Source organism: Schistocerca cancellata, unplaced genomic scaffold, assembly GCF_023864275.1.
Source record: "Schistocerca cancellata isolate TAMUIC-IGC-003103 unplaced genomic scaffold, iqSchCanc2.1 HiC_scaffold_827, whole genome shotgun sequence".
NCBI classification, from domain to species: Eukaryota; Metazoa; Arthropoda; class Insecta; order Orthoptera; family Acrididae; genus Schistocerca; species Schistocerca cancellata.
The window spans coordinates 89,881-117,625 of record NW_026046838.1 but is presented as its reverse complement, the minus strand read 5'-3'; the positions used below and the strand labels follow the sequence as shown (position 1 = coordinate 117,625).

The following is a 27,745-nucleotide window of genomic DNA, read 5'->3' as shown; positions in this document are numbered from 1 at the left end:
CTACATCGTCCACAGTGGCACTGGGGGCTTCATGTAAGGCGACTGCACGCCGCTCGGCCAACAGCGGCCTACTGCAGACCGACACTTAAGAGACGCCAAATGCAGATCGACATCGAGAGAGAGGCCCTGTCATATGGCACTCGCGGTGTATACGCCGAAATGAAATGTAAATAATACATCTTTTGTAGTGGTCGTCGCTCTACTGCAGTGTCACACATGCCGAATGAATAGGAAAACGGTAGAACGTCCGCATAGGGCCATGTTTTTACCTCCACTGTCACGTGGCTGAATGTGTATAAGGCTGGGTGGCATCATTCAAACACAGCCAAATTGTCACACTAGCTGTGTATCTCTATCAAAGTGGACATACGTCCTCACCTCGGTGGCGATTAAAACGATTTCGCCCCCGGGTGGGCTCGAACCACCAACCTTTCGGTTAACAGCCGAACGCGCTAGCCGTTTGCGCCACGGAGGCCTTGACTTTCGGTCACTTCTGCTCTCTTTATCAATGCAAGTCGTATACTTTTCGCAGGCACCTCGCAGAGTGGTAGTATCTGCTTACGCCTCTTCACATGGATAACGTGCATGCACACTGTAGTGGGGCTCATAAACGAATGACATCGCCAAGCATGACATTATACTACAAAATGCATACAAAACAGTGTTCCGCCTACACATCCAGTAAACCTCTGATGCAAGTAGAGCACTCTTTATCGGTTGTAGAACTTCCCCTTCATTCAGTGCACTGCCATCTGTTAGATGCTGCTCGAGCTAGCTCTGCTCTCAGCAGCAAAGTTAAAAAAATGAATGCCTTCTGTGAGGGTCGAACTCACGACCCCTGGTTTACGAGACCAGTGCTCTACCACTGAGCTAAGAAGGCCGCAGCTTTGCCTTCGTGAGCTACTCCCGAATTGTCACGTCATCATACTGAATCTTACAGCCCTCGACCAGATATCGGATTTGACACACAGATGCTGCTGGAGGTGTCCACCTTACCGTTTTCCAACTCTCTTCACTGTTTCACCCTTACGATCGACGACGAGCGTCAAGCCACCAAAGGTTTGCGGTCTGCGCAAAACTTGACCTAGTGCACAGCTTGTGGGATAGCGTGGCTCTACTGTGAAACGCGCCTTTCGACTCCTCTCTCTGGCTACATCGTCCACAGTGGCACTGGGGGCTTCATGTAAGGCGACTGCACGCCGCTCGGCCAACAGCGGCCTACTGCAGACCGACACTTAAGAGACGCCAAATGCAGATCGACATCGAGAGAGAGGCCCTGTCATATGGCACTCGCGGTGTATACGCCGAAATGAAATGTAAATAATACATCTTTTGTAGTGGTCGTCGCTCTACTGCAGTGTCACACATGCCGAATGAATAGGAAAACGGTAGAACGTCCGCATAGGGCCATGTTTTTACCTCCACTGTCACGTGGCTGAATGTGTATAAGGCTGGGTGGCATCATTCAAACACAGCCAAATTGTCACACTAGCTGTGTATCTCTATCAAAGTGGACATACGTCCTCACCTCGGTGGCGATTAAAACGATTTCGCCCCCGGGTGGGCTCGAACCACCAACCTTTCGGTTAACAGCCGAACGCGCTAGCCGTTTGCGCCACGGAGGCCTTGACTTTCGGTCACTTCTGCTCTCTTTATCAATGCAAGTCGTATACTTTTCGCAGGCACCTCGCAGAGTGGTAGTATCTGCTTACGCCTCTTCACATGGATAACGTGCATGCACACTGTAGTGGGGCTCATAAACGAATGACATCGCCAAGCATGACATTATACTACAAAATGCATACAAAACAGTGTTCCGCCTACACATCCAGTAAACCTCTGATGCAAGTAGAGCACTCTTTATCGGTTGTAGAACTTCCCCTTCATTCAGTGCACTGCCATCTGTTAGATGCTGCTCGAGCTAGCTCTGCTCTCAGCAGCAAAGTTAAAAAAATGAATGCCTTCTGTGAGGGTCGAACTCACGACCCCTGGTTTACGAGACCAGTGCTCTACCACTGAGCTAAGAAGGCCGCAGCTTTGCCTTCGTGAGCTACTCCCGAATTGTCACGTCATCATACTGAATCTTACAGCCCTCGACCAGATATCGGATTTGACACACAGATGCTGCTGGAGGTGTCCACCTTACCGTTTTCCAACTCTCTTCACTGTTTCACCCTTACGATCGACGACGAGCGTCAAGCCACCAAAGGTTTGCGGTCTGCGCAAAACTTGACCTAGTGCACAGCTTGTGGGATAGCGTGGCTCTACTGTGAAACGCGCCTTTCGACTCCTCTCTCTGGCTACATCGTCCACAGTGGCACTGGGGGCTTCATGTAAGGCGACTGCACGCCGCTCGGCCAACAGCGGCCTACTGCAGACCGACACTTAAGAGACGCCAAATGCAGATCGACATCGAGAGAGAGGCCCTGTCATATGGCACTCGCGGTGTATACGCCGAAATGAAATGTAAATAATACATCTTTTGTAGTGGTCGTCGCTCTACTGCAGTGTCACACATGCCGAATGAATAGGAAAACGGTAGAACGTCCGCATAGGGCCATGTTTTTACCTCCACTGTCACGTGGCTGAATGTGTATAAGGCTGGGTGGCATCATTCAAACACAGCCAAATTGTCACACTAGCTGTGTATCTCTATCAAAGTGGACATACGTCCTCACCTCGGTGGCGATTAAAACGATTTCGCCCCCGGGTGGGCTCGAACCACCAACCTTTCGGTTAACAGCCGAACGCGCTAGCCGTTTGCGCCACGGAGGCCTTGACTTTCGGTCACTTCTGCTCTCTTTATCAATGCAAGTCGTATACTTTTCGCAGGCACCTCGCAGAGTGGTAGTATCTGCTTACGCCTCTTCACATGGATAACGTGCATGCACACTGTAGTGGGGCTCATAAACGAATGACATCGCCAAGCATGACATTATACTACAAAATGCATACAAAACAGTGTTCCGCCTACACATCCAGTAAACCTCTGATGCAAGTAGAGCACTCTTTATCGGTTGTAGAACTTCCCCTTCATTCAGTGCACTGCCATCTGTTAGATGCTGCTCGAGCTAGCTCTGCTCTCAGCAGCAAAGTTAAAAAAATGAATGCCTTCTGTGAGGGTCGAACTCACGACCCCTGGTTTACGAGACCAGTGCTCTACCACTGAGCTAAGAAGGCCGCAGCTTTGCCTTCGTGAGCTACTCCCGAATTGTCACGTCATCATACTGAATCTTACAGCCCTCGACCAGATATCGGATTTGACACACAGATGCTGCTGGAGGTGTCCACCTTACCGTTTTCCAACTCTCTTCACTGTTTCACCCTTACGATCGACGACGAGCGTCAAGCCACCAAAGGTTTGCGGTCTGCGCAAAACTTGACCTAGTGCACAGCTTGTGGGATAGCGTGGCTCTACTGTGAAACGCGCCTTTCGACTCCTCTCTCTGGCTACATCGTCCACAGTGGCACTGGGGGCTTCATGTAAGGCGACTGCACGCCGCTCGGCCAACAGCGGCCTACTGCAGACCGACACTTAAGAGACGCCAAATGCAGATCGACATCGAGAGAGAGGCCCTGTCATATGGCACTCGCGGTGTATACGCCGAAATGAAATGTAAATAATACATCTTTTGTAGTGGTCGTCGCTCTACTGCAGTGTCACACATGCCGAATGAATAGGAAAACGGTAGAACGTCCGCATAGGGCCATGTTTTTACCTCCACTGTCACGTGGCTGAATGTGTATAAGGCTGGGTGGCATCATTCAAACACAGCCAAATTGTCACACTAGCTGTGTATCTCTATCAAAGTGGACATACGTCCTCACCTCGGTGGCGATTAAAACGATTTCGCCCCCGGGTGGGCTCGAACCACCAACCTTTCGGTTAACAGCCGAACGCGCTAGCCGTTTGCGCCACGGAGGCCTTGACTTTCGGTCACTTCTGCTCTCTTTATCAATGCAAGTCGTATACTTTTCGCAGGCACCTCGCAGAGTGGTAGTATCTGCTTACGCCTCTTCACATGGATAACGTGCATGCACACTGTAGTGGGGCTCATAAACGAATGACATCGCCAAGCATGACATTATACTACAAAATGCATACAAAACAGTGTTCCGCCTACACATCCAGTAAACCTCTGATGCAAGTAGAGCACTCTTTATCGGTTGTAGAACTTCCCCTTCATTCAGTGCACTGCCATCTGTTAGATGCTGCTCGAGCTAGCTCTGCTCTCAGCAGCAAAGTTAAAAAAATGAATGCCTTCTGTGAGGGTCGAACTCACGACCCCTGGTTTACGAGACCAGTGCTCTACCACTGAGCTAAGAAGGCCGCAGCTTTGCCTTCGTGAGCTACTCCCGAATTGTCACGTCATCATACTGAATCTTACAGCCCTCGACCAGATATCGGATTTGACACACAGATGCTGCTGGAGGTGTCCACCTTACCGTTTTCCAACTCTCTTCACTGTTTCACCCTTACGATCGACGACGAGCGTCAAGCCACCAAAGGTTTGCGGTCTGCGCAAAACTTGACCTAGTGCACAGCTTGTGGGATAGCGTGGCTCTACTGTGAAACGCGCCTTTCGACTCCTCTCTCTGGCTACATCGTCCACAGTGGCACTGGGGGCTTCATGTAAGGCGACTGCACGCCGCTCGGCCAACAGCGGCCTACTGCAGACCGACACTTAAGAGACGCCAAATGCAGATCGACATCGAGAGAGAGGCCCTGTCATATGGCACTCGCGGTGTATACGCCGAAATGAAATGTAAATAATACATCTTTTGTAGTGGTCGTCGCTCTACTGCAGTGTCACACATGCCGAATGAATAGGAAAACGGTAGAACGTCCGCATAGGGCCATGTTTTTACCTCCACTGTCACGTGGCTGAATGTGTATAAGGCTGGGTGGCATCATTCAAACACAGCCAAATTGTCACACTAGCTGTGTATCTCTATCAAAGTGGACATACGTCCTCACCTCGGTGGCGATTAAAACGATTTCGCCCCCGGGTGGGCTCGAACCACCAACCTTTCGGTTAACAGCCGAACGCGCTAGCCGTTTGCGCCACGGAGGCCTTGACTTTCGGTCACTTCTGCTCTCTTTATCAATGCAAGTCGTATACTTTTCGCAGGCACCTCGCAGAGTGGTAGTATCTGCTTACGCCTCTTCACATGGATAACGTGCATGCACACTGTAGTGGGGCTCATAAACGAATGACATCGCCAAGCATGACATTATACTACAAAATGCATACAAAACAGTGTTCCGCCTACACATCCAGTAAACCTCTGATGCAAGTAGAGCACTCTTTATCGGTTGTAGAACTTCCCCTTCATTCAGTGCACTGCCATCTGTTAGATGCTGCTCGAGCTAGCTCTGCTCTCAGCAGCAAAGTTAAAAAAATGAATGCCTTCTGTGAGGGTCGAACTCACGACCCCTGGTTTACGAGACCAGTGCTCTACCACTGAGCTAAGAAGGCCGCAGCTTTGCCTTCGTGAGCTACTCCCGAATTGTCACGTCATCATACTGAATCTTACAGCCCTCGACCAGATATCGGATTTGACACACAGATGCTGCTGGAGGTGTCCACCTTACCGTTTTCCAACTCTCTTCACTGTTTCACCCTTACGATCGACGACGAGCGTCAAGCCACCAAAGGTTTGCGGTCTGCGCAAAACTTGACCTAGTGCACAGCTTGTGGGATAGCGTGGCTCTACTGTGAAACGCGCCTTTCGACTCCTCTCTCTGGCTACATCGTCCACAGTGGCACTGGGGGCTTCATGTAAGGCGACTGCACGCCGCTCGGCCAACAGCGGCCTACTGCAGACCGACACTTAAGAGACGCCAAATGCAGATCGACATCGAGAGAGAGGCCCTGTCATATGGCACTCGCGGTGTATACGCCGAAATGAAATGTAAATAATACATCTTTTGTAGTGGTCGTCGCTCTACTGCAGTGTCACACATGCCGAATGAATAGGAAAACGGTAGAACGTCCGCATAGGGCCATGTTTTTACCTCCACTGTCACGTGGCTGAATGTGTATAAGGCTGGGTGGCATCATTCAAACACAGCCAAATTGTCACACTAGCTGTGTATCTCTATCAAAGTGGACATACGTCCTCACCTCGGTGGCGATTAAAACGATTTCGCCCCCGGGTGGGCTCGAACCACCAACCTTTCGGTTAACAGCCGAACGCGCTAGCCGTTTGCGCCACGGAGGCCTTGACTTTCGGTCACTTCTGCTCTCTTTATCAATGCAAGTCGTATACTTTTCGCAGGCACCTCGCAGAGTGGTAGTATCTGCTTACGCCTCTTCACATGGATAACGTGCATGCACACTGTAGTGGGGCTCATAAACGAATGACATCGCCAAGCATGACATTATACTACAAAATGCATACAAAACAGTGTTCCGCCTACACATCCAGTAAACCTCTGATGCAAGTAGAGCACTCTTTATCGGTTGTAGAACTTCCCCTTCATTCAGTGCACTGCCATCTGTTAGATGCTGCTCGAGCTAGCTCTGCTCTCAGCAGCAAAGTTAAAAAAATGAATGCCTTCTGTGAGGGTCGAACTCACGACCCCTGGTTTACGAGACCAGTGCTCTACCACTGAGCTAAGAAGGCCGCAGCTTTGCCTTCGTGAGCTACTCCCGAATTGTCACGTCATCATACTGAATCTTACAGCCCTCGACCAGATATCGGATTTGACACACAGATGCTGCTGGAGGTGTCCACCTTACCGTTTTCCAACTCTCTTCACTGTTTCACCCTTACGATCGACGACGAGCGTCAAGCCACCAAAGGTTTGCGGTCTGCGCAAAACTTGACCTAGTGCACAGCTTGTGGGATAGCGTGGCTCTACTGTGAAACGCGCCTTTCGACTCCTCTCTCTGGCTACATCGTCCACAGTGGCACTGGGGGCTTCATGTAAGGCGACTGCACGCCGCTCGGCCAACAGCGGCCTACTGCAGACCGACACTTAAGAGACGCCAAATGCAGATCGACATCGAGAGAGAGGCCCTGTCATATGGCACTCGCGGTGTATACGCCGAAATGAAATGTAAATAATACATCTTTTGTAGTGGTCGTCGCTCTACTGCAGTGTCACACATGCCGAATGAATAGGAAAACGGTAGAACGTCCGCATAGGGCCATGTTTTTACCTCCACTGTCACGTGGCTGAATGTGTATAAGGCTGGGTGGCATCATTCAAACACAGCCAAATTGTCACACTAGCTGTGTATCTCTATCAAAGTGGACATACGTCCTCACCTCGGTGGCGATTAAAACGATTTCGCCCCCGGGTGGGCTCGAACCACCAACCTTTCGGTTAACAGCCGAACGCGCTAGCCGTTTGCGCCACGGAGGCCTTGACTTTCGGTCACTTCTGCTCTCTTTATCAATGCAAGTCGTATACTTTTCGCAGGCACCTCGCAGAGTGGTAGTATCTGCTTACGCCTCTTCACATGGATAACGTGCATGCACACTGTAGTGGGGCTCATAAACGAATGACATCGCCAAGCATGACATTATACTACAAAATGCATACAAAACAGTGTTCCGCCTACACATCCAGTAAACCTCTGATGCAAGTAGAGCACTCTTTATCGGTTGTAGAACTTCCCCTTCATTCAGTGCACTGCCATCTGTTAGATGCTGCTCGAGCTAGCTCTGCTCTCAGCAGCAAAGTTAAAAAAATGAATGCCTTCTGTGAGGGTCGAACTCACGACCCCTGGTTTACGAGACCAGTGCTCTACCACTGAGCTAAGAAGGCCGCAGCTTTGCCTTCGTGAGCTACTCCCGAATTGTCACGTCATCATACTGAATCTTACAGCCCTCGACCAGATATCGGATTTGACACACAGATGCTGCTGGAGGTGTCCACCTTACCGTTTTCCAACTCTCTTCACTGTTTCACCCTTACGATCGACGACGAGCGTCAAGCCACCAAAGGTTTGCGGTCTGCGCAAAACTTGACCTAGTGCACAGCTTGTGGGATAGCGTGGCTCTACTGTGAAACGCGCCTTTCGACTCCTCTCTCTGGCTACATCGTCCACAGTGGCACTGGGGGCTTCATGTAAGGCGACTGCACGCCGCTCGGCCAACAGCGGCCTACTGCAGACCGACACTTAAGAGACGCCAAATGCAGATCGACATCGAGAGAGAGGCCCTGTCATATGGCACTCGCGGTGTATACGCCGAAATGAAATGTAAATAATACATCTTTTGTAGTGGTCGTCGCTCTACTGCAGTGTCACACATGCCGAATGAATAGGAAAACGGTAGAACGTCCGCATAGGGCCATGTTTTTACCTCCACTGTCACGTGGCTGAATGTGTATAAGGCTGGGTGGCATCATTCAAACACAGCCAAATTGTCACACTAGCTGTGTATCTCTATCAAAGTGGACATACGTCCTCACCTCGGTGGCGATTAAAACGATTTCGCCCCCGGGTGGGCTCGAACCACCAACCTTTCGGTTAACAGCCGAACGCGCTAGCCGTTTGCGCCACGGAGGCCTTGACTTTCGGTCACTTCTGCTCTCTTTATCAATGCAAGTCGTATACTTTTCGCAGGCACCTCGCAGAGTGGTAGTATCTGCTTACGCCTCTTCACATGGATAACGTGCATGCACACTGTAGTGGGGCTCATAAACGAATGACATCGCCAAGCATGACATTATACTACAAAATGCATACAAAACAGTGTTCCGCCTACACATCCAGTAAACCTCTGATGCAAGTAGAGCACTCTTTATCGGTTGTAGAACTTCCCCTTCATTCAGTGCACTGCCATCTGTTAGATGCTGCTCGAGCTAGCTCTGCTCTCAGCAGCAAAGTTAAAAAAATGAATGCCTTCTGTGAGGGTCGAACTCACGACCCCTGGTTTACGAGACCAGTGCTCTACCACTGAGCTAAGAAGGCCGCAGCTTTGCCTTCGTGAGCTACTCCCGAATTGTCACGTCATCATACTGAATCTTACAGCCCTCGACCAGATATCGGATTTGACACACAGATGCTGCTGGAGGTGTCCACCTTACCGTTTTCCAACTCTCTTCACTGTTTCACCCTTACGATCGACGACGAGCGTCAAGCCACCAAAGGTTTGCGGTCTGCGCAAAACTTGACCTAGTGCACAGCTTGTGGGATAGCGTGGCTCTACTGTGAAACGCGCCTTTCGACTCCTCTCTCTGGCTACATCGTCCACAGTGGCACTGGGGGCTTCATGTAAGGCGACTGCACGCCGCTCGGCCAACAGCGGCCTACTGCAGACCGACACTTAAGAGACGCCAAATGCAGATCGACATCGAGAGAGAGGCCCTGTCATATGGCACTCGCGGTGTATACGCCGAAATGAAATGTAAATAATACATCTTTTGTAGTGGTCGTCGCTCTACTGCAGTGTCACACATGCCGAATGAATAGGAAAACGGTAGAACGTCCGCATAGGGCCATGTTTTTACCTCCACTGTCACGTGGCTGAATGTGTATAAGGCTGGGTGGCATCATTCAAACACAGCCAAATTGTCACACTAGCTGTGTATCTCTATCAAAGTGGACATACGTCCTCACCTCGGTGGCGATTAAAACGATTTCGCCCCCGGGTGGGCTCGAACCACCAACCTTTCGGTTAACAGCCGAACGCGCTAGCCGTTTGCGCCACGGAGGCCTTGACTTTCGGTCACTTCTGCTCTCTTTATCAATGCAAGTCGTATACTTTTCGCAGGCACCTCGCAGAGTGGTAGTATCTGCTTACGCCTCTTCACATGGATAACGTGCATGCACACTGTAGTGGGGCTCATAAACGAATGACATCGCCAAGCATGACATTATACTACAAAATGCATACAAAACAGTGTTCCGCCTACACATCCAGTAAACCTCTGATGCAAGTAGAGCACTCTTTATCGGTTGTAGAACTTCCCCTTCATTCAGTGCACTGCCATCTGTTAGATGCTGCTCGAGCTAGCTCTGCTCTCAGCAGCAAAGTTAAAAAAATGAATGCCTTCTGTGAGGGTCGAACTCACGACCCCTGGTTTACGAGACCAGTGCTCTACCACTGAGCTAAGAAGGCCGCAGCTTTGCCTTCGTGAGCTACTCCCGAATTGTCACGTCATCATACTGAATCTTACAGCCCTCGACCAGATATCGGATTTGACACACAGATGCTGCTGGAGGTGTCCACCTTACCGTTTTCCAACTCTCTTCACTGTTTCACCCTTACGATCGACGACGAGCGTCAAGCCACCAAAGGTTTGCGGTCTGCGCAAAACTTGACCTAGTGCACAGCTTGTGGGATAGCGTGGCTCTACTGTGAAACGCGCCTTTCGACTCCTCTCTCTGGCTACATCGTCCACAGTGGCACTGGGGGCTTCATGTAAGGCGACTGCACGCCGCTCGGCCAACAGCGGCCTACTGCAGACCGACACTTAAGAGACGCCAAATGCAGATCGACATCGAGAGAGAGGCCCTGTCATATGGCACTCGCGGTGTATACGCCGAAATGAAATGTAAATAATACATCTTTTGTAGTGGTCGTCGCTCTACTGCAGTGTCACACATGCCGAATGAATAGGAAAACGGTAGAACGTCCGCATAGGGCCATGTTTTTACCTCCACTGTCACGTGGCTGAATGTGTATAAGGCTGGGTGGCATCATTCAAACACAGCCAAATTGTCACACTAGCTGTGTATCTCTATCAAAGTGGACATACGTCCTCACCTCGGTGGCGATTAAAACGATTTCGCCCCCGGGTGGGCTCGAACCACCAACCTTTCGGTTAACAGCCGAACGCGCTAGCCGTTTGCGCCACGGAGGCCTTGACTTTCGGTCACTTCTGCTCTCTTTATCAATGCAAGTCGTATACTTTTCGCAGGCACCTCGCAGAGTGGTAGTATCTGCTTACGCCTCTTCACATGGATAACGTGCATGCACACTGTAGTGGGGCTCATAAACGAATGACATCGCCAAGCATGACATTATACTACAAAATGCATACAAAACAGTGTTCCGCCTACACATCCAGTAAACCTCTGATGCAAGTAGAGCACTCTTTATCGGTTGTAGAACTTCCCCTTCATTCAGTGCACTGCCATCTGTTAGATGCTGCTCGAGCTAGCTCTGCTCTCAGCAGCAAAGTTAAAAAAATGAATGCCTTCTGTGAGGGTCGAACTCACGACCCCTGGTTTACGAGACCAGTGCTCTACCACTGAGCTAAGAAGGCCGCAGCTTTGCCTTCGTGAGCTACTCCCGAATTGTCACGTCATCATACTGAATCTTACAGCCCTCGACCAGATATCGGATTTGACACACAGATGCTGCTGGAGGTGTCCACCTTACCGTTTTCCAACTCTCTTCACTGTTTCACCCTTACGATCGACGACGAGCGTCAAGCCACCAAAGGTTTGCGGTCTGCGCAAAACTTGACCTAGTGCACAGCTTGTGGGATAGCGTGGCTCTACTGTGAAACGCGCCTTTCGACTCCTCTCTCTGGCTACATCGTCCACAGTGGCACTGGGGGCTTCATGTAAGGCGACTGCACGCCGCTCGGCCAACAGCGGCCTACTGCAGACCGACACTTAAGAGACGCCAAATGCAGATCGACATCGAGAGAGAGGCCCTGTCATATGGCACTCGCGGTGTATACGCCGAAATGAAATGTAAATAATACATCTTTTGTAGTGGTCGTCGCTCTACTGCAGTGTCACACATGCCGAATGAATAGGAAAACGGTAGAACGTCCGCATAGGGCCATGTTTTTACCTCCACTGTCACGTGGCTGAATGTGTATAAGGCTGGGTGGCATCATTCAAACACAGCCAAATTGTCACACTAGCTGTGTATCTCTATCAAAGTGGACATACGTCCTCACCTCGGTGGCGATTAAAACGATTTCGCCCCCGGGTGGGCTCGAACCACCAACCTTTCGGTTAACAGCCGAACGCGCTAGCCGTTTGCGCCACGGAGGCCTTGACTTTCGGTCACTTCTGCTCTCTTTATCAATGCAAGTCGTATACTTTTCGCAGGCACCTCGCAGAGTGGTAGTATCTGCTTACGCCTCTTCACATGGATAACGTGCATGCACACTGTAGTGGGGCTCATAAACGAATGACATCGCCAAGCATGACATTATACTACAAAATGCATACAAAACAGTGTTCCGCCTACACATCCAGTAAACCTCTGATGCAAGTAGAGCACTCTTTATCGGTTGTAGAACTTCCCCTTCATTCAGTGCACTGCCATCTGTTAGATGCTGCTCGAGCTAGCTCTGCTCTCAGCAGCAAAGTTAAAAAAATGAATGCCTTCTGTGAGGGTCGAACTCACGACCCCTGGTTTACGAGACCAGTGCTCTACCACTGAGCTAAGAAGGCCGCAGCTTTGCCTTCGTGAGCTACTCCCGAATTGTCACGTCATCATACTGAATCTTACAGCCCTCGACCAGATATCGGATTTGACACACAGATGCTGCTGGAGGTGTCCACCTTACCGTTTTCCAACTCTCTTCACTGTTTCACCCTTACGATCGACGACGAGCGTCAAGCCACCAAAGGTTTGCGGTCTGCGCAAAACTTGACCTAGTGCACAGCTTGTGGGATAGCGTGGCTCTACTGTGAAACGCGCCTTTCGACTCCTCTCTCTGGCTACATCGTCCACAGTGGCACTGGGGGCTTCATGTAAGGCGACTGCACGCCGCTCGGCCAACAGCGGCCTACTGCAGACCGACACTTAAGAGACGCCAAATGCAGATCGACATCGAGAGAGAGGCCCTGTCATATGGCACTCGCGGTGTATACGCCGAAATGAAATGTAAATAATACATCTTTTGTAGTGGTCGTCGCTCTACTGCAGTGTCACACATGCCGAATGAATAGGAAAACGGTAGAACGTCCGCATAGGGCCATGTTTTTACCTCCACTGTCACGTGGCTGAATGTGTATAAGGCTGGGTGGCATCATTCAAACACAGCCAAATTGTCACACTAGCTGTGTATCTCTATCAAAGTGGACATACGTCCTCACCTCGGTGGCGATTAAAACGATTTCGCCCCCGGGTGGGCTCGAACCACCAACCTTTCGGTTAACAGCCGAACGCGCTAGCCGATTGCGCCACGGAGGCCTTGACTTTCGGTCACTTCTGCTCTCTTTATCAATGCAAGTCGTATACTTTTCGCAGGCACCTCGCAGAGTGGTAGTATCTGCTTACGCCTCTTCACATGGAAAACGTGCATGCACACTGTAGTGCGGCTCATAAACGAATGACATCGCCAAGCATGACATTATACTACAAAATGCATACAAAACAGTGTTCCGCCTACACATCCAGTAAACCTCTGATGCAAGTAGAGCACTCTTTATCGGTTGTAGAACTTCCCCTTCATTCAGTGCACTGCCATCTGTTAGATGCTGCTCGAGCTAGCTCTGCTCTCAGCAGCAAAGTTAAAAAAATGAATGCCTTCTGTGAGGGTCGAACTCACGACCCCTGGTTTACGAGACCAGTGCTCTACCACTGAGCTAAGAAGGCCGCAGCTTTGCCTTCGTGAGCTACTCCCGAATTGTCACGTCATCATACTGAATCTTACAGCCCTCGACCAGATATCGGATTTGACACACAGATGCTGCTGGAGGTGTCCACCTTACCGTTTTCCAACTCTCTTCACTGTTTCACCCTTACGATCGACGACGAGCGTCAAGCCACCAAAGGTTTGCGGTCTGCGCAAAACTTGACCTAGTGCACAGCTTGTGGGATAGCGTGGCTCTACTGTGAAACGCGCCTTTCGACTCCTCTCTCTGGCTACATCGTCCACAGTGGCACTGGGGGCTTCATGTAAGGCGACTGCACGCCGCTCGGCCAACAGCGGCCTACTGCAGACCGACACTTAAGAGACGCCAAATGCAGATCGACATCGAGAGAGAGGCCCTGTCATATGGCACTCGCGGTGTATACGCCGAAATGAAATGTAAATAATACATCTTTTGTAGTGGTCGTCGCTCTACTGCAGTGTCACACATGCCGAATGAATAGGAAAACGGTAGAACGTCCGCATAGGGCCATGTTTTTACCTCCACTGTCACGTGGCTGAATGTGTATAAGGCTGGGTGGCATCATTCAAACACAGCCAAATTGTCACACTAGCTGTGTATCTCTATCAAAGTGGACATACGTCCTCACCTCGGTGGCGATTAAAACGATTTCGCCCCCGGGTGGGCTCGAACCACCAACCTTTCGGTTAACAGCCGAACGCGCTAGCCGATTGCGCCACGGAGGCCTTGACTTTCGGTCACTTCTGCTCTCTTTATCAATGCAAGTCGTATACTTTTCGCAGGCACCTCGCAGAGTGGTAGTATCTGCTTACGCCTCTTCACATGGAAAACGTGCATGCACACTGTAGTGCGGCTCATAAACGAATGACATCGCCAAGCATGACATTATACTACAAAATGCATACAAAACAGTGTTCCGCCTACACATCCAGTAAACCTCTGATGCAAGTAGAGCACTCTTTATCGGTTGTAGAACTTCCCCTTCATTCAGTGCACTGCCATCTGTTAGATGCTGCTCGAGCTAGCTCTGCTCTCAGCAGCAAAGTTAAAAAAATGAATGCCTTCTGTGAGGGTCGAACTCACGACCCCTGGTTTACGAGACCAGTGCTCTACCACTGAGCTAAGAAGGCCGCAGCTTTGCCTTCGTGAGCTACTCCCGAATTGTCACGTCATCATACTGAATCTTACAGCCCTCGACCAGATATCGGATTTGACACACAGATGCTGCTGGAGGTGTCCACCTTACCGTTTTCCAACTCTCTTCACTGTTTCACCCTTACGATCGACGACGAGCGTCAAGCCACCAAAGGTTTGCGGTCTGCGCAAAACTTGACCTAGTGCACAGCTTGTGGGATAGCGTGGCTCTACTGTGAAACGCGCCTTTCGACTCCTCTCTCTGGCTACATCGTCCACAGTGGCACTGGGGGCTTCATGTAAGGCGACTGCACGCCGCTCGGCCAACAGCGGCCTACTGCAGACCGACACTTAAGAGACGCCAAATGCAGATCGACATCGAGAGAGAGGCCCTGTCATATGGCACTCGCGGTGTATACGCCGAAATGAAATGTAAATAATACATCTTTTGTAGTGGTCGTCGCTCTACTGCAGTGTCACACATGCCGAATGAATAGGAAAACGGTAGAACGTCCGCATAGGGCCATGTTTTTACCTCCACTGTCACGTGGCTGAATGTGTATAAGGCTGGGTGGAATCATTCAAACACAGCCAAATTGTCACACTAGCTGTGTATCTCTATCAAAGTGGACATACGTCCTCACCTCGGTGGCGATTAAAACGATTTCGCCCCCGGGTGGGCTCGAACCACCAACCTTTCGGTTAACAGCCGAACGCGCTAGCCGATGGCGCCACGGAGGCCTTCACTTTGGGTCACTTCTGCTCTCTTTATCAATGCAAGTCGTATACTTTTCGCAGGCACCTCGCAGAATGGTAGTATCTGCTTACGCCTCTTCACATGGATAACGTGCATGCACACTGTAGTGCGGCTCATAAACGAATGACATCGCCAAGCATGACATTATACTACAAAATGCATACAAAACAGTGTTCCGCCTACACAACCAGTAACCCTCTGATGCAAGTAGAGCACTCTTTATCGGTTGTAGAACTTCCCCTTCATTCAGTGCACTGCCATCTGTTAGATGCTGCTCGAGCTAGCTCTGCTCTCAGCAGCAAAGTTAAAAAAATGAATGCCTTCTGTGAGGGTCGAACTCACGACCCCTGGTTTAAAAGACCAGTGCTCTACCACTGAGCTAAGAAGGCCGCAGCTTTGCCTTCGTGAGCTACTCCCGAATTGTCACGTCATCATACTGAATCTTAGAGCCCTCGACCAGATATCGGATTTGACACACAGATGCTGCTGGAGGTGTCCACCTTACCGTTTTCCAACTCTCTTCACTGTTTCACCCTTACGATCGACGACGAGCGTCAAGCCACCAAAGGTTTGCGGTCTGCGCAAAACTTGACCTAGTGCACAGCTTGTGGGATAGCGTGGCTCTACTGTGAAACGCGCCTTTCGACTCCTCTCTCTGGCTACATCGTCCACAGTGGCACTGGGGGCTTCATGTAAGGCGACTGCACGCCGCTCGGCCAACAGCGGCCTACTGCAGACCGACACTTAAGAGACGCCAAATGCAGATCGACATCGAGAGAGAGGCCCTGTCATATGGCACTCGCGGTGTATACGCCGAAATGAAATGTAAATAATACATCTTTTGTAGTGGTCGTCGCTCTACTGCAGTGTCACACATGCCGAATGAATAGGAAAACGGTAGAACGTCCGCATAGGGCCATGTTTTTACCTCCACTGTCACGTGGCTGAATGTGTATAAGGCTGGGTGGCATCATTCAAACACAGCCAAATTGTCACACTAGCTGTGTATCTCTATCAAAGTGGACATACGTCCTCACCTCGGTGGCGATTAAAACGATTTCGCCCCCGGGTGGGCTCGAACCACCAACCTTTCGGTTAACAGCCGAACGCGCTAGCCGTTTGCGCCACGGAGGCCTTGACTTTCGGTCACTTCTGCTCTCTTTATCAATGCAAGTCGTATACTTTTCGCAGGCACCTCGCAGAGTGGTAGTATCTGCTTACGCCTCTTCACATGGATAACGTGCATGCACACTGTAGTGGGGCTCATAAACGAATGACATCGCCAAGCATGACATTATACTACAAAATGCATACAAAACAGTGTTCCGCCTACACATCCAGTAAACCTCTGATGCAAGTAGAGCACTCTTTATCGGTTGTAGAACTTCCCCTTCATTCAGTGCACTGCCATCTGTTAGATGCTGCTCGAGCTAGCTCTGCTCTCAGCAGCAAAGTTAAAAAAATGAATGCCTTCTGTGAGGGTCGAACTCACGACCCCTGGTTTACGAGACCAGTGCTCTACCACTGAGCTAAGAAGGCCGCAGCTTTGCCTTCGTGAGCTACTCCCGAATTGTCACGTCATCATACTGAATCTTACAGCCCTCGACCAGATATCGGATTTGACACACAGATGCTGCTGGAGGTGTCCACCTTACCGTTTTCCAACTCTCTTCACTGTTTCACCCTTACGATCGACGACGAGCGTCAAGCCACCAAAGGTTTGCGGTCTGCGCAAAACTTGACCTAGTGCACAGCTTGTGGGATAGCGTGGCTCTACTGTGAAACGCGCCTTTCGACTCCTCTCTCTGGCTACATCGTCCACAGTGGCACTGGGGGCTTCATGTAAGGCGACTGCACGCCGCTCGGCCAACAGCGGCCTACTGCAGACCGACACTTAAGAGACGCCAAATGCAGATCGACATCGAGAGAGAGGCCCTGTCATATGGCACTCGCGGTGTATACGCCGAAATGAAATGTAAATAATACATCTTTTGTAGTGGTCGTCGCTCTACTGCAGTGTCACACATGCCGAATGAATAGGAAAACGGTAGAACGTCCGCATAGGGCCATGTTTTTACCTCCACTGTCACGTGGCTGAATGTGTATAAGGCTGGGTGGCATCATTCAAACACAGCCAAATTGTCACACTAGCTGTGTATCTCTATCAAAGTGGACATACGTCCTCACCTCGGTGGCGATTAAAACGATTTCGCCCCCGGGTGGGCTCGAACCACCAACCTTTCGGTTAACAGCCGAACGCGCTAGCCGATTGCGCCACGGAGGCCTTGACTTTCGGTCACTTCTGCTCTCTTTATCAATGCAAGTCGTATACTTTTCGCAGGCACCTCGCAGAGTGGTAGTATCTGCTTACGCCTCTTCACATGGAAAACGTGCATGCACACTGTAGTGCGGCTCATAAACGAATGACATCGCCAAGCATGACATTATACTACAAAATGCATACAAAACAGTGTTCCGCCTACACATCCAGTAAACCTCTGATGCAAGTAGAGCACTCTTTATCGGTTGTAGAACTTCCCCTTCATTCAGTGCACTGCCATCTGTTAGATGCTGCTCGAGCTAGCTCTGCTCTCAGCAGCAAAGTTAAAAAAATGAATGCCTTCTGTGAGGGTCGAACTCACGACCCCTGGTTTAAAAGACCAGTGCTCTACCACTGAGCTAAGAAGGCCGCAGCTTTGCCTTCGTGAGCTACTCCCGAATTGTCACGTCATCATACTGAATCTTAGAGCCCTCGACCAGATATCGGATTTGACACACAGATGCTGCTGGAGGTGTCCACCTTACCGTTTTCCAACTCTCTTCACTGTTTCACCCTTACGATCGACGACGAGCGTCAAGCCACCAAAGGTTTGCGGTCTGCGCAAAACTTGACCTAGTGCACAGCTTGTGGGATAGCGTGGCTCTACTGTGAAACGCGCCTTTCGACTCCTCTCTCTGGCTACATCGTCCACAGTGGCACTGGGGGCTTCATGTAAGGCGACTGCACGCCGCTCGGCCAACAGCGGCCTACTGCAGACCGACACTTAAGAGACGCCAAATGCAGATCGACATCGAGAGAGAGGCCCTGTCATATGGCACTCGCGGTGTATACGCCGAAATGAAATGTAAATAATACATCTTTTGTAGTGGTCGTCGCTCTACTGCAGTGTCACACATGCCGAATGAATAGGAAAACGGTAGAACGTCCGCATAGGGCCATGTTTTTACCTCCACTGTCACGTGGCTGAATGTGTATAAGGCTGGGTGGCATCATTCAAACACAGCCAAATTGTCACACTAGCTGTGTATCTCTATCAAAGTGGACATACGTCCTCACCTCGGTGGCGATTAAAACGATTTCGCCCCCGGGTGGGCTCGAACCACCAACCTTTCGGTTAACAGCCGAACGCGCTAGCCGTTTGCGCCACGGAGGCCTTGACTTTCGGTCACTTCTGCTCTCTTTATCAATGCAAGTCGTATACTTTTCGCAGGCACCTCGCAGAGTGGTAGTATCTGCTTACGCCTCTTCACATGGATAACGTGCATGCACACTGTAGTGGGGCTCATAAACGAATGACATCGCCAAGCATGACATTATACTACAAAATGCATACAAAACAGTGTTCCGCCTACACATCCAGTAAACCTCTGATGCAAGTAGAGCACTCTTTATCGGTTGTAGAACTTCCCCTTCATTCAGTGCACTGCCATCTGTTAGATGCTGCTCGAGCTAGCTCTGCTCTCAGCAGCAAAGTTAAAAAAATGAATGCCTTCTGTGAGGGTCGAACTCACGACCCCTGGTTTACGAGACCAGTGCTCTACCACTGAGCTAAGAAGGCCGCAGCTTTGCCTTCGTGAGCTACTCCCGAATTGTCACGTCATCATACTGAATCTTACAGCCCTCGACCAGATATCGGATTTGACACACAGATGCTGCTGGAGGTGTCCACCTTACCGTTTTCCAACTCTCTTCACTGTTTCACCCTTACGATCGACGACGAGCGTCAAGCCACCAAAGGTTTGCGGTCTGCGCAAAACTTGACCTAGTGCACAGCTTGTGGGATAGCGTGGCTCTACTGTGAAACGCGCCTTTCGACTCCTCTCTCTGGCTACATCGTCCACAGTGGCACTGGGGGCTTCATGTAAGGCGACTGCACGCCGCTCGGCCAACAGCGGCCTACTGCAGACCGACACTTAAGAGACGCCAAATGCAGATCGACATCGAGAGAGAGGCCCTGTCATATGGCACTCGCGGTGTATACGCCGAAATGAAATGTAAATAATACATCTTTTGTAGTGGTCGTCGCTCTACTGCAGTGTCACACATGCCGAATGAATAGGAAAACGGTAGAACGTCCGCATAGGGCCATGTTTTTACCTCCACTGTCACGTGGCTGAATGTGTATAAGGCTGGGTGGCATCATTCAAACACAGCCAAATTGTCACACTAGCTGTGTATCTCTATCAAAGTGGACATACGTCCTCACCTCGGTGGCGATTAAAACGATTTCGCCCCCGGGTGGGCTCGAACCACCAACCTTTCGGTTAACAGCCGAACGCGCTAGCCGATTGCGCCACGGAGGCCTTGACTTTCGGTCACTTCTGCTCTCTTTATCAATGCAAGTCGTATACTTTTCGCAGGCACCTCGCAGAGTGGTAGTATCTGCTTACGCCTCTTCACATGGAAAACGTGCATGCACACTGTAGTGCGGCTCATAAACGAATGACATCGCCAAGCATGACATTATACTACAAAATGCATACAAAACAGTGTTCCGCCTACACATCCAGTAAACCTCTGATGCAAGTAGAGCACTCTTTATCGGTTGTAGAACTTCCCCTTCATTCAGTGCACTGCCATCTGTTAGATGCTGCTCGAGCTAGCTCTGCTCTCAGCAGCAAAGTTAAAAAAATGAATGCCTTCTGTGAGGGTCGAACTCACGACCCCTGGTTTACGAGACCAGTGCTCTACCACTGAGCTAAGAAGGCCGCAGCTTTGCCTTCGTGAGCTACTCCCGAATTGTCACGTCATCATACTGAATCTTACAGCCCTCGACCAGATATCGGATTTGACACACAGATGCTGCTGGAGGTGTCCACCTTACCGTTTTCCAACTCTCTTCACTGTTTCACCCTTACGATCGACGACGAGCGTCAAGCCACCAAAGGTTTGCGGTCTGCGCAAAACTTGACCTAGTGCACAGCTTGTGGGATAGCGTGGCTCTACTGTGAAACGCGCCTTTCGACTCCTCTCTCTGGCTACATCGTCCACAGTGGCACTGGGGGCTTCATGTAAGGCGACTGCACGCCGCTCGGCCAACAGCGGCCTACTGCAGACCGACACTTAAGAGACGCCAAATGCAGATCGACATCGAGAGAGAGGCCCTGTCATATGGCACTCGCGGTGTATACGCCGAAATGAAATGTAAATAATACATCTTTTGTAGTGGTCGTCGCTCTACTGCAGTGTCACACATGCCGAATGAATAGGAAAACGGTAGAACGTCCGCATAGGGCCATGTTTTTACCTCCACTGTCACGTGGCTGAATGTGTATAAGGCTGGGTGGAATCATTCAAACACAGCCAAATTGTCACACTAGCTGTGTATCTCTATCAAAGTGGACATACGTCCTCACCTCGGTGGCGATTAAAACGATTTCGCCCCCGGGTGGGCTCGAACCACCAACCTTTCGGTTAACAGCCGAACGCGCTAGCCGATGGCGCCACGGAGGCCTTCACTTTCGGTCACTTCTGCTCTCTTTATCAATGCAAGTCGTATACTTTTCGCAGGCACCTCGCAGAATGGTAGTATCTGCTTACGCCTCTTCACATGGATAACGTGCATGCACACTGTAGTGCGGCTCATAAACGAATGACATCGCCAAGCATGACATTATACTACAAAATGCATACAAAACAGTGTTCCGCCTACACAACCAGTAACCCTCTGATGCAAGTAGAGCACTCTTTATCGGTTGTAGAACTTCCCCTTCATTCAGTGCACTGCCATCTGTTAGATGCTGCTCGAGCTAGCTCTGCTCTCAGCAGCAAAGTTAAAAAAATGAATGCCTTCTGTGAGGGTCGAACTCACGACCCCTGGTTTAAAAGACCAGTGCTCTACCACTGAGCTAAGAAGGCCGCAGCTTTGCCTTCGTGAGCTACTCCCGAATTGTCACGTCATCATACTGAATCTTAGAGCCCTCGACCAGATATCGGATTTGACACACAGATGCTGCTGGAGGTGTCCACCTTACCGTTTTCCAACTCTCTTCACTGTTTCACCCTTACGATCGACGACGAGCGTCAAGCCACCAAAGGTTTGCGGTCTGCGCAAAACTTGACCTAGTGCACAGCTTGTGGGATAGCGTGGCTCTACTGTGAAACGCGCCTTTCGACTCCTCTCTCTGGCTACATCGTCCACAGTGGCACTGGGGGCTTCATGTAAGGCGACTGCACGCCGCTCGGCCAACAGCGGCCTACTGCAGACCGACACTTAAGAGACGCCAAATGCAGATCGACATCGAGAGAGAGGCCCTGTCATATGGCACTCGCGGTGTATACGCCGAAATGAAATGTAAATAATACATCTTTTGTAGTGGTCGTCGCTCTACTGCAGTGTCACACATGCCGAATGAATAGGAAAACGGTAGAACGTCCGCATAGGGCCATGTTTTTACCTCCACTGTCACGTGGCAGAATGTGTATAAGGCTGGGTGGCATCATTCAAACACAGCCAAATTGTCACACTAGCTGTGTATCTCTATCAAAGTGGACATACGTCCTCACCTCGGTGGCGATTAAAACGATTTCGCCCCCGGGTGGGCTCGAACCACCAACCTTTCGGTTAACAGCCGAACGCGCTAGCCGATTGCGCCACGGAGGCCTTGACTTTCGGTCACTTCTGCTCTCTTTATCAATGCAACTCGTATACTTTTCGCAGGCACCTCGCAGAGTGGTAGTATCTGCTTACGCCTCTTCACATGGATAACGTGCATGCACACTGTAGTGCGGCTCATAAACGAATGACATCGCCAAGCATGACATTATACTACAAAATGCATACAAAACAGTGTTCCGCCTACACATCCAGTAAACCTCTAATGCAAGTAGAGCACTCTTTATCGGTTGTAGAACTTCCCCTTCATTCAGTGCACTGCCATCTGTTAGATGCTGCTCGAGCTAGCTCTGCTCTCAGCAGCAAAGTTAAAAAAATGAATGCCTTCTGTGAGGGTCGAACTCACGACCCCTGGTTTAAAAGACCAGTGCTCTACCACTGAGCTAAGAAGGCCGCAGCTTTGCCTTCGTGAGCTACTCCCGAATTGTCACGTCATCATACTGAATCTTACAGCCCTCGACCAGATATCGGATTTGACACACAGATGCTGCTGGAGGTGTCCACCTTACCGTTTTCCAACTCTCTTCACTGTTTCACCCTTACGATCGACGACGAGCGTCAAGCCACCAAAGGTTTGCGGTCTGCGCAAAACTTGACCTAGTGCACAGCTTGTGGGATAGCGTGGCTCTACTGTGAAACGCGCCTTTCGACTCCTCTCTCTGGCTACATCGTACACAGTGGCACTGGGGGCTTCATGTAAGGCGACTGCACGCCGCTCGGCCAACAGCGGCCTACTGCAGACCGACACTTAAGAGACGCCAAATGCAGATCGACATCGAGAGAGAGGCCCTGTCATATGGCACTCGCGGTGTATACGCCGAAATGAAATGTAAATAATACATCTTTTGTAGTGGTCGTCGCTCTACTGCAGTGTCACACATGCCGAATGAATAGGAAAACGGTAGAACGTCCGCATAGGGCCATGTTTTTACCTCCACTGTCACGTGGCTGAATGTGTATAAGGCTGGGTGGCATCATTCAAACACAGCCAAATTGTCACACTAGCTGTGTATCTCTATCAAAGTGGACATACGTCCTCACCTCGGTGGCGATTAAAACGATTTCGCCCCCGGGTGGGCTCGAACCACCAACCTTTCGGTTAACAGCCGAACGCGCTAGCCGATTGCGCCACGGAGGCCTTGACTTTCGGTCACTTCTGCTCTCTTTATCAATGCAAGTCGTATACTTTTCGCAGGCACCTCGCAGAGTGGTAGTATCTGCTTACGCCTCTTCACATGGAAAACGTGCATGCACACTGTAGTGCGGCTCATAAACGAATGACATCGCCAAGCATGACATTATACTACAAAATGCATACAAAACAGTGTTCCGCCTACACATCCAGTAAACCTCTGATGCAAGTAGAGCACTCTTTATCGGTTGTAGAACTTCCCCTTCATTCAGTGCACTGCCATCTGTTAGATGCTGCTCGAGCTAGCTCTGCTCTCAGCAGCAAAGTTAAAAAAATGAATGCCTTCTGTGAGGGTCGAACTCACGACCCCTGGTTTACGAGACCAGTGCTCTACCACTGAGCTAAGAAGGCCGCAGCTTTGCCTTCGTGAGCTACTCCCGAATTGTCACGTCATCATACTGAATCTTACAGCCCTCGACCAGATATCGGATTTGACACACAGATGCTGCTGGAGGTGTCCACCTTACCGTTTTCCAACTCTCTTCACTGTTTCACCCTTACGATCGACGACGAGCGTCAAGCCACCAAAGGTTTGCGGTCTGCGCAAAACTTGACCTAGTGCACAGCTTGTGGGATAGCGTGGCTCTACTGTGAAACGCGCCTTTCGACTCCTCTCTCTGGCTACATCGTCCACAGTGGCACTGGGGGCTTCATGTAAGGCGACTGCACGCCGCTCGGCCAACAGCGGCCTACTGCAGACCGACACTTAAGAGACGCCAAATGCAGATCGACATCGAGAGAGAGGCCCTGTCATATGGCACTCGCGGTGTATACGCCGAAATGAAATGTAAATAATACATCTTTTGTAGTGGTCGTCGCTCTACTGCAGTGTCACACATGCCGAATGAATAGGAAAACGGTAGAACGTCCGCATAGGGCCATGTTTTTACCTCCACTGTCACGTGGCTGAATGTGTATAAGGCTGGGTGGAATCATTCAAACACAGCCAAATTGTCACACTAGCTGTGTATCTCTATCAAAGTGGACATACGTCCTCACCTCGGTGGCGATTAAAACGATTTCGCCCCCGGGTGGGCTCGAACCACCAACCTTTCGGTTAACAGCCGAACGCGCTAGCCGATGGCGCCACGGAGGCCTTCACTTTCGGTCACTTCTGCTCTCTTTATCAATGCAAGTCGTATACTTTTCGCAGGCACCTCGCAGAATGGTAGTATCTGCTTACGCCTCTTCACATGGATAACGTGCATGCACACTGTAGTGCGGCTCATAAACGAATGACATCGCCAAGCATGACATTATACTACAAAATGCATACAAAACAGTGTTCCGCCTACACAACCAGTAACCCTCTGATGCAAGTAGAGCACTCTTTATCGGTTGTAGAACTTCCCCTTCATTCAGTGCACTGCCATCTGTTAGATGCTGCTCGAGCTAGCTCTGCTCTCAGCAGCAAAGTTAAAAAAATGAATGCCTTCTGTGAGGGTCGAACTCACGACCCCTGGTTTAAAAGACCAGTGCTCTACCACTGAGCTAAGAAGGCCGCAGCTTTGCCTTCGTGAGCTACTCCCGAATTGTCACGTCATCATACTGAATCTTAGAGCCCTCGACCAGATATCGGATTTGACACACAGATGCTGCTGGAGGTGTCCACCTTACCGTTTTCCAACTCTCTTCACTGTTTCACCCTTACGATCGACGACGAGCGTCAAGCCACCAAAGGTTTGCGGTCTGCGCAAAACTTGACCTAGTGCACAGCTTGTGGGATAGCGTGGCTCTACTGTGAAACGCGCCTTTCGACTCCTCTCTCTGGCTACATCGTCCACAGTGGCACTGGGGGCTTCATGTAAGGCGACTGCACGCCGCTCGGCCAACAGCGGCCTACTGCAGACCGACACTTAAGAGACGCCAAATGCAGATCGACATCGAGAGAGAGGCCCTGTCATATGGCACTCGCGGTGTATACGCCGAAATGAAATGTAAATAATACATCTTTTGTAGTGGTCGTCGCTCTACTGCAGTGTCACACATGCCGAATGAATAGGAAAACGGTAGAACGTCCGCATAGGGCCATGTTTTTACCTCCACTGTCACGTGGCAGAATGTGTATAAGGCTGGGTGGCATCATTCAAACACAGCCAAATTGTCACACTAGCTGTGTATCTCTATCAAAGTGGACATACGTCCTCACCTCGGTGGCGATTAAAACGATTTCGCCCCCGGGTGGGCTCGAACCACCAACCTTTCGGTTAACAGCCGAACGCGCTAGCCGATTGCGCCACGGAGGCCTTGACTTTCGGTCACTTCTGCTCTCTTTATCAATGCAACTCGTATACTTTTCGCAGGCACCTCGCAGAGTGGTAGTATCTGCTTACGCCTCTTCACATGGATAACGTGCATGCACACTGTAGTGCGGCTCATAAACGAATGACATCGCCAAGCATGACATTATACTACAAAATGCATACAAAACAGTGTTCCGCCTACACATCCAGTAAACCTCTAATGCAAGTAGAGCACTCTTTATCGGTTGTAGAACTTCCCCTTCATTCAGTGCACTGCCATCTGTTAGATGCTGCTCGAGCTAGCTCTGCTCTCAGCAGCAAAGTTAAAAAAATGAATGCCTTCTGTGAGGGTCGAACTCACGACCCCTGGTTTAAAAGACCAGTGCTCTACCACTGAGCTAAGAAGGCCGCAGCTTTGCCTTCGTGAGCTACTCCCGAATTGTCACGTCATCATACTGAATCTTACAGCCCTCGACCAGATATCGGATTTGACACACAGATGCTGCTGGAGGTGTCCACCTTACCGTTTTCCAACTCTCTTCACTGTTTCACCCTTACGATCGACGACGAGCGTCAAGCCACCAAAGGTTTGCGGTCTGCGCAAAACTTGACCTAGTGCACAGCTTGTGGGATAGCGTGGCTCTACTGTGAAACGCGCCTTTCGACTCCTCTCTCTGGCTACATCGTACACAGTGGCACTGGGGGCTTCATGTAAGGCGACTGCACGCCGCTCGGCCAACAGCGGCCTACTGCAGACCGACACTTAAGAGACGCCAAATGCAGATCGACATCGAGAGAGAGGCCCTGTCATATGGCACTCGCGGTGTATACGCCGAAATGAAATGTAAATAATACATCTTTTGTAGTGGTCGTCGCTCTACTGCAGTGTCACACATGCCGAATGAATAGGAAAACGGTAGAACGTCCGCATAGGGCCATGTTTTTACCTCCACTGTCACGTGGCAGAATGTGTATAAGGCTGGGTGGCATCATTCAAACACAGCCAAATTGTCACACTAGCTGTGTATCTCTATCAAAGTGGACATACGTCCTCACCTCGGTGGCGATTAAAACGATTTCGCCCCCGGGTGGGCTCGAACCACCAACCTTTCGGTTAACAGCCGAACGCGCTAGCCGATTGCGCCACGGAGGCCTTGACTTTCGGTCACTTCTGCTCTCTTTATCAATGCAACTCGTATACTTTTCGCAGGCACCTCGCAGAGTGGTAGTATCTGCTTACGCCTCTTCACATGGATAACGTGCATGCACACTGTAGTGCGGCTCATAAACGAATGACATCGCCAAGCATGACATTATACTACAAAATGCATACAAAACAGTGTTCCGCCTACACATCCAGTAAACCTCTGATGCAAGTAGAGCACTCTTTATCGGTTGTAGAACTTCCCCTTCATTCAGTGCACTGCCATCTGTTAGATGCTGCTCGAGCTAGCTCTGCTCTCAGCAGCAAAGTTAAAAAAATGAATGCCTTCTGTGAGGGTCGAACTCACGACCCCTGGTTTAAAAGACCAGTGCTCTACCACTGAGCTAAGAAGGCCGCAGCTTTGCCTTCGTGAGCTACTCCCGAATTGTCACGTCATCATACTGAATCTTACAGCCCTCGACCAGATATCGGATTTGACACACAGATGCTGCTGGAGGTGTCCACCTTACCGTTTTCCAACTCTCTTCACTGTTTCACCCTTACGATCGACGACGAGCGTCAAGCCACCAAAGGTTTGCGGTCTGCGCAAAACTTGACCTAGTGCACAGCTTGTGGGATAGCGTGGCTCTACTGTGAAACGCGCCTTTCGACTCCTCTCTCTGGCTACATCGTACACAGTGGCACTGGGGGCTTCATGTAAGGCGACTGCACGCCGCTCGGCCAACAGCGGCCTACTGCAGACCGACACTTAAGAGACGCCAAATGCAGATCGACATCGAGAGAGAGGCCCTGTCATATGGCACTCGCG

General features: G+C 50.4%; 48 non-coding genes across 48 annotated transcripts; all 48 read right to left on the bottom strand.

Annotated features, from left to right (window-relative positions):
* Positions 1–401: 401 nt before the first annotated feature.
* Positions 402–475, bottom strand: Trnan-guu (transfer RNA asparagine (anticodon GUU)). Its single transcript has one exon. It is a non-coding gene; the product is annotated as a tRNA-Asn (tRNA).
* Positions 476–808: 333 nt separating this feature from the next.
* On the bottom strand, positions 809–880 carry Trnat-cgu (transfer RNA threonine (anticodon CGU)). The gene has a single exon. It is a non-coding gene; the product is annotated as a tRNA-Thr (tRNA).
* A 671-nt stretch (positions 881–1,551) lies between these two features.
* Trnan-guu (transfer RNA asparagine (anticodon GUU)) lies at positions 1,552–1,625 on the bottom strand. Its single transcript has one exon. It is a non-coding gene; the product is annotated as a tRNA-Asn (tRNA).
* Positions 1,626–1,958: 333 nt separating this feature from the next.
* Trnat-cgu (transfer RNA threonine (anticodon CGU)) lies at positions 1,959–2,030 on the bottom strand. The gene has a single exon. It is a non-coding gene; the product is annotated as a tRNA-Thr (tRNA).
* A 671-nt stretch (positions 2,031–2,701) lies between these two features.
* On the bottom strand, positions 2,702–2,775 carry Trnan-guu (transfer RNA asparagine (anticodon GUU)). The gene has a single exon. It is a non-coding gene; the product is annotated as a tRNA-Asn (tRNA).
* Positions 2,776–3,108: 333 nt separating this feature from the next.
* Trnat-cgu (transfer RNA threonine (anticodon CGU)) lies at positions 3,109–3,180 on the bottom strand. Its single transcript has one exon. It is a non-coding gene; the product is annotated as a tRNA-Thr (tRNA).
* Positions 3,181–3,851: 671 nt separating this feature from the next.
* On the bottom strand, positions 3,852–3,925 carry Trnan-guu (transfer RNA asparagine (anticodon GUU)). The gene has a single exon. It is a non-coding gene; the product is annotated as a tRNA-Asn (tRNA).
* A 333-nt stretch (positions 3,926–4,258) lies between these two features.
* Trnat-cgu (transfer RNA threonine (anticodon CGU)) lies at positions 4,259–4,330 on the bottom strand. Its single transcript has one exon. It is a non-coding gene; the product is annotated as a tRNA-Thr (tRNA).
* Positions 4,331–5,001: 671 nt separating this feature from the next.
* Positions 5,002–5,075, bottom strand: Trnan-guu (transfer RNA asparagine (anticodon GUU)). The gene has a single exon. It is a non-coding gene; the product is annotated as a tRNA-Asn (tRNA).
* Positions 5,076–5,408: 333 nt separating this feature from the next.
* On the bottom strand, positions 5,409–5,480 carry Trnat-cgu (transfer RNA threonine (anticodon CGU)). Its single transcript has one exon. It is a non-coding gene; the product is annotated as a tRNA-Thr (tRNA).
* A 671-nt stretch (positions 5,481–6,151) lies between these two features.
* Positions 6,152–6,225, bottom strand: Trnan-guu (transfer RNA asparagine (anticodon GUU)). Its single transcript has one exon. It is a non-coding gene; the product is annotated as a tRNA-Asn (tRNA).
* A 333-nt stretch (positions 6,226–6,558) lies between these two features.
* On the bottom strand, positions 6,559–6,630 carry Trnat-cgu (transfer RNA threonine (anticodon CGU)). Its single transcript has one exon. It is a non-coding gene; the product is annotated as a tRNA-Thr (tRNA).
* Positions 6,631–7,301: 671 nt separating this feature from the next.
* Trnan-guu (transfer RNA asparagine (anticodon GUU)) lies at positions 7,302–7,375 on the bottom strand. Its single transcript has one exon. It is a non-coding gene; the product is annotated as a tRNA-Asn (tRNA).
* A 333-nt stretch (positions 7,376–7,708) lies between these two features.
* Positions 7,709–7,780, bottom strand: Trnat-cgu (transfer RNA threonine (anticodon CGU)). Its single transcript has one exon. It is a non-coding gene; the product is annotated as a tRNA-Thr (tRNA).
* Positions 7,781–8,451: 671 nt separating this feature from the next.
* Trnan-guu (transfer RNA asparagine (anticodon GUU)) lies at positions 8,452–8,525 on the bottom strand. Its single transcript has one exon. It is a non-coding gene; the product is annotated as a tRNA-Asn (tRNA).
* Positions 8,526–8,858: 333 nt separating this feature from the next.
* On the bottom strand, positions 8,859–8,930 carry Trnat-cgu (transfer RNA threonine (anticodon CGU)). The gene has a single exon. It is a non-coding gene; the product is annotated as a tRNA-Thr (tRNA).
* A 671-nt stretch (positions 8,931–9,601) lies between these two features.
* On the bottom strand, positions 9,602–9,675 carry Trnan-guu (transfer RNA asparagine (anticodon GUU)). The gene has a single exon. It is a non-coding gene; the product is annotated as a tRNA-Asn (tRNA).
* A 333-nt stretch (positions 9,676–10,008) lies between these two features.
* Positions 10,009–10,080, bottom strand: Trnat-cgu (transfer RNA threonine (anticodon CGU)). The gene has a single exon. It is a non-coding gene; the product is annotated as a tRNA-Thr (tRNA).
* Positions 10,081–10,751: 671 nt separating this feature from the next.
* Trnan-guu (transfer RNA asparagine (anticodon GUU)) lies at positions 10,752–10,825 on the bottom strand. Its single transcript has one exon. It is a non-coding gene; the product is annotated as a tRNA-Asn (tRNA).
* A 333-nt stretch (positions 10,826–11,158) lies between these two features.
* Positions 11,159–11,230, bottom strand: Trnat-cgu (transfer RNA threonine (anticodon CGU)). Its single transcript has one exon. It is a non-coding gene; the product is annotated as a tRNA-Thr (tRNA).
* Positions 11,231–11,901: 671 nt separating this feature from the next.
* Trnan-guu (transfer RNA asparagine (anticodon GUU)) lies at positions 11,902–11,975 on the bottom strand. Its single transcript has one exon. It is a non-coding gene; the product is annotated as a tRNA-Asn (tRNA).
* A 333-nt stretch (positions 11,976–12,308) lies between these two features.
* Trnat-cgu (transfer RNA threonine (anticodon CGU)) lies at positions 12,309–12,380 on the bottom strand. Its single transcript has one exon. It is a non-coding gene; the product is annotated as a tRNA-Thr (tRNA).
* A 671-nt stretch (positions 12,381–13,051) lies between these two features.
* On the bottom strand, positions 13,052–13,125 carry Trnan-guu (transfer RNA asparagine (anticodon GUU)). The gene has a single exon. It is a non-coding gene; the product is annotated as a tRNA-Asn (tRNA).
* A 333-nt stretch (positions 13,126–13,458) lies between these two features.
* Positions 13,459–13,530, bottom strand: Trnat-cgu (transfer RNA threonine (anticodon CGU)). The gene has a single exon. It is a non-coding gene; the product is annotated as a tRNA-Thr (tRNA).
* A 671-nt stretch (positions 13,531–14,201) lies between these two features.
* Positions 14,202–14,275, bottom strand: Trnan-guu (transfer RNA asparagine (anticodon GUU)). Its single transcript has one exon. It is a non-coding gene; the product is annotated as a tRNA-Asn (tRNA).
* Positions 14,276–14,608: 333 nt separating this feature from the next.
* On the bottom strand, positions 14,609–14,680 carry Trnat-cgu (transfer RNA threonine (anticodon CGU)). The gene has a single exon. It is a non-coding gene; the product is annotated as a tRNA-Thr (tRNA).
* A 671-nt stretch (positions 14,681–15,351) lies between these two features.
* Trnan-guu (transfer RNA asparagine (anticodon GUU)) lies at positions 15,352–15,425 on the bottom strand. The gene has a single exon. It is a non-coding gene; the product is annotated as a tRNA-Asn (tRNA).
* A 333-nt stretch (positions 15,426–15,758) lies between these two features.
* Positions 15,759–15,830, bottom strand: Trnak-uuu (transfer RNA lysine (anticodon UUU)). The gene has a single exon. It is a non-coding gene; the product is annotated as a tRNA-Lys (tRNA).
* Positions 15,831–16,501: 671 nt separating this feature from the next.
* Trnan-guu (transfer RNA asparagine (anticodon GUU)) lies at positions 16,502–16,575 on the bottom strand. The gene has a single exon. It is a non-coding gene; the product is annotated as a tRNA-Asn (tRNA).
* A 333-nt stretch (positions 16,576–16,908) lies between these two features.
* Positions 16,909–16,980, bottom strand: Trnat-cgu (transfer RNA threonine (anticodon CGU)). Its single transcript has one exon. It is a non-coding gene; the product is annotated as a tRNA-Thr (tRNA).
* A 671-nt stretch (positions 16,981–17,651) lies between these two features.
* On the bottom strand, positions 17,652–17,725 carry Trnan-guu (transfer RNA asparagine (anticodon GUU)). Its single transcript has one exon. It is a non-coding gene; the product is annotated as a tRNA-Asn (tRNA).
* A 333-nt stretch (positions 17,726–18,058) lies between these two features.
* On the bottom strand, positions 18,059–18,130 carry Trnak-uuu (transfer RNA lysine (anticodon UUU)). The gene has a single exon. It is a non-coding gene; the product is annotated as a tRNA-Lys (tRNA).
* A 671-nt stretch (positions 18,131–18,801) lies between these two features.
* On the bottom strand, positions 18,802–18,875 carry Trnan-guu (transfer RNA asparagine (anticodon GUU)). Its single transcript has one exon. It is a non-coding gene; the product is annotated as a tRNA-Asn (tRNA).
* A 333-nt stretch (positions 18,876–19,208) lies between these two features.
* Positions 19,209–19,280, bottom strand: Trnat-cgu (transfer RNA threonine (anticodon CGU)). Its single transcript has one exon. It is a non-coding gene; the product is annotated as a tRNA-Thr (tRNA).
* A 671-nt stretch (positions 19,281–19,951) lies between these two features.
* On the bottom strand, positions 19,952–20,025 carry Trnan-guu (transfer RNA asparagine (anticodon GUU)). Its single transcript has one exon. It is a non-coding gene; the product is annotated as a tRNA-Asn (tRNA).
* A 333-nt stretch (positions 20,026–20,358) lies between these two features.
* Trnat-cgu (transfer RNA threonine (anticodon CGU)) lies at positions 20,359–20,430 on the bottom strand. The gene has a single exon. It is a non-coding gene; the product is annotated as a tRNA-Thr (tRNA).
* A 671-nt stretch (positions 20,431–21,101) lies between these two features.
* Positions 21,102–21,175, bottom strand: Trnan-guu (transfer RNA asparagine (anticodon GUU)). Its single transcript has one exon. It is a non-coding gene; the product is annotated as a tRNA-Asn (tRNA).
* A 333-nt stretch (positions 21,176–21,508) lies between these two features.
* On the bottom strand, positions 21,509–21,580 carry Trnak-uuu (transfer RNA lysine (anticodon UUU)). The gene has a single exon. It is a non-coding gene; the product is annotated as a tRNA-Lys (tRNA).
* Positions 21,581–22,251: 671 nt separating this feature from the next.
* On the bottom strand, positions 22,252–22,325 carry Trnan-guu (transfer RNA asparagine (anticodon GUU)). Its single transcript has one exon. It is a non-coding gene; the product is annotated as a tRNA-Asn (tRNA).
* Positions 22,326–22,658: 333 nt separating this feature from the next.
* On the bottom strand, positions 22,659–22,730 carry Trnak-uuu (transfer RNA lysine (anticodon UUU)). The gene has a single exon. It is a non-coding gene; the product is annotated as a tRNA-Lys (tRNA).
* Positions 22,731–23,401: 671 nt separating this feature from the next.
* On the bottom strand, positions 23,402–23,475 carry Trnan-guu (transfer RNA asparagine (anticodon GUU)). Its single transcript has one exon. It is a non-coding gene; the product is annotated as a tRNA-Asn (tRNA).
* A 333-nt stretch (positions 23,476–23,808) lies between these two features.
* On the bottom strand, positions 23,809–23,880 carry Trnat-cgu (transfer RNA threonine (anticodon CGU)). Its single transcript has one exon. It is a non-coding gene; the product is annotated as a tRNA-Thr (tRNA).
* A 671-nt stretch (positions 23,881–24,551) lies between these two features.
* Trnan-guu (transfer RNA asparagine (anticodon GUU)) lies at positions 24,552–24,625 on the bottom strand. Its single transcript has one exon. It is a non-coding gene; the product is annotated as a tRNA-Asn (tRNA).
* A 333-nt stretch (positions 24,626–24,958) lies between these two features.
* Trnak-uuu (transfer RNA lysine (anticodon UUU)) lies at positions 24,959–25,030 on the bottom strand. Its single transcript has one exon. It is a non-coding gene; the product is annotated as a tRNA-Lys (tRNA).
* Positions 25,031–25,701: 671 nt separating this feature from the next.
* On the bottom strand, positions 25,702–25,775 carry Trnan-guu (transfer RNA asparagine (anticodon GUU)). Its single transcript has one exon. It is a non-coding gene; the product is annotated as a tRNA-Asn (tRNA).
* A 333-nt stretch (positions 25,776–26,108) lies between these two features.
* On the bottom strand, positions 26,109–26,180 carry Trnak-uuu (transfer RNA lysine (anticodon UUU)). Its single transcript has one exon. It is a non-coding gene; the product is annotated as a tRNA-Lys (tRNA).
* A 671-nt stretch (positions 26,181–26,851) lies between these two features.
* Positions 26,852–26,925, bottom strand: Trnan-guu (transfer RNA asparagine (anticodon GUU)). The gene has a single exon. It is a non-coding gene; the product is annotated as a tRNA-Asn (tRNA).
* A 333-nt stretch (positions 26,926–27,258) lies between these two features.
* Positions 27,259–27,330, bottom strand: Trnak-uuu (transfer RNA lysine (anticodon UUU)). The gene has a single exon. It is a non-coding gene; the product is annotated as a tRNA-Lys (tRNA).
* Between the last annotated feature and the right edge of the window lie 415 nt (positions 27,331–27,745).